The sequence below is a fragment of the Aptenodytes forsteri genome, unplaced genomic scaffold (assembly GCF_000699145.1).
Source record: "Aptenodytes forsteri isolate BGI_AS27 unplaced genomic scaffold, ASM69914v1 Scaffold193, whole genome shotgun sequence".
Taxonomy (NCBI): domain Eukaryota; kingdom Metazoa; phylum Chordata; class Aves; order Sphenisciformes; family Spheniscidae; genus Aptenodytes; species Aptenodytes forsteri.
Window position 1 is genome coordinate 3,070,593 of NW_008795405.1, and position 2,111 is coordinate 3,072,703.

The window sequence follows — 2,111 nt, forward strand, 5'->3', positions numbered from 1 at the left end:
GGGACAGCCTGCCTCACCATGGTCTTCACCACAGGCCGCAGGGGAATCTCTGTTGTGGCACCTGGAGCACCTCCTCCCCCTCCTTCTTCACTGACCTTGGTGTCTGCAGAGTTGTTGCTCTCACATATTCTCACTCCTCTCTCCGGCTGCTGTTGCGCAGCAACTTTTCCCCCTTCTTAACTATGTTATCACAGGGGTGCTACCACCATTGCCGATTGGCTCGGCCTTGGCCAGCAGCAGGTCCGTCTTGGAGCCGGCTGGTGCTGGCTCTATCGGACACAGGGGAAGCTTCTAGCAGCTTCTCACAGAAACCACCCCTGTAGCCCCCCCACTACCAAAACCTTGCCATGCAAACCTAATACAACAGGTTCATGTCTTCACCTCTTCTCATCCAACACAAGCAGCTGAAAGACTGACCTGACATCTAATGGAAATTTTCCACTCAGGCATGATAATAACGTGAATCTGGGAATGATTCGTGGTAAAGATAGACTGAGCAAACCAGCTGAAAAACATGCCGGAGTCCATGCATTCCCCTAAGCTGGTGGATATACAGCAATCACAGAAACCCAAGTTGATAACTATTCAAGATCAAGGTAGATTAACAGCAGTGTTTAGAAAATCAGTAGCAGACACATGAAACTTTCCCATCCCTGTTGACCACAAGGTGAGCCTTCTCTTCCACATGCAGAACTTGCTATTGCCATCCACCACTTTACCTCTTTTGAATTAAACTGATCAACATGCTCCATTTATTTTTAATTGATAGCAATTCTGGAACTACTATTACGGTGTCTGCCAACATGTTAAATGAGGCACTGTGCAAACAGTGTATGACACTAGTACTTGAGAACTTGCATTTTTTATTTGTAAACATCTGGGGAGACTAGAAGATGCTGGCTCCAAAAGCCTTAAGGGACATGGGACTGGCCTGCCTGAGCTCTGACATCACTTGCCAGTTAGATTCAGTAGGACAATCAATGCTAAAATGTCTTTGGTGTAATGAAGACAAGGCTGCTAGCTGGATGGCTCCGTAAGAGGACTGAAGCACTAATTGCTCCATATTTGCTGACTTTTGGTGTAATCTCCAAGGACTCTTTATTCCCCTGGCTTTCTGGAAAAAATCTGGAAAAGCAGAGAACCCACATGTGGACATGTAGTTATTAGGGAACATCTTACTGTTCATCAATATAAGTTGTCTGATATTGTGTTTCCATTGATTTAAATATCTAGCAGGGCATGGAGACTCCACATATGCTTTAAATTTTCTTCTCCCTTTATTTATTTATATTGAACAAGTAGGTCATTCCGTTACTACAACCATGATAGTTCTGGCTAGTCTTTAAATAACTCAAAGAGAACTATATAGACTCTGCTGTTGCTACTGATGACTTCTACCCATGCAGCTCCTGCTTCTAACATCGTTTGCTGTGCAAGAGAGAAAAACCCTTTTGGCTCTGCTGGGGCTTTGAGGTTTTTTGTGCAGAAAGTGATTAGCAATGAATTTTCTCAGTCTGGGCTTTCTTTGTGTCCATTCAGTCAACAATCAATGAAGATAACTTGAATTTTGTTGTCATACCTCCTACCGCCTGATGGCTCTCAGTGCATCATCCCAACAAATGTCAAATCACTTCTGCTCTCACTGGGGCCACTTTCTCTGACTGCTCTTTTCTGACTGTTTTAAAGATAGGTGCCCTAAGCTCTGACCTCGGCTTTTCTTCCTCTCAGTTCGGGACTGCCCGTCCTCCTCCAGCTATCTCCTTACAGTTAATGAGCCTCCTCATTCATTTATTCTGTCTCCTTGCAAGTATTTTTAGACTGTGATCATCTCCCATGAGTTGGCTATTTCTTAAACAAGAAAAATGCTGTTTCACGTCATCGTTTCTCATATGTTCCCTGTGCCTTACTACTTGAGACTCTTCATGTTTTAACTCTATATCCTCTGAGGATATTCAATGAAGACCTTTTGCAATGCAGGCCTTGAGGGCTGCCCAATAGTGTAGTATGAAGAGGAAAACCATCTACTTCTTATTTTGTATGAGATTCTTACTATACATAAGAACAGACTTCTTCCAGTTTACTTCACAGTTGCATCCCCTAATTTGCTCTAT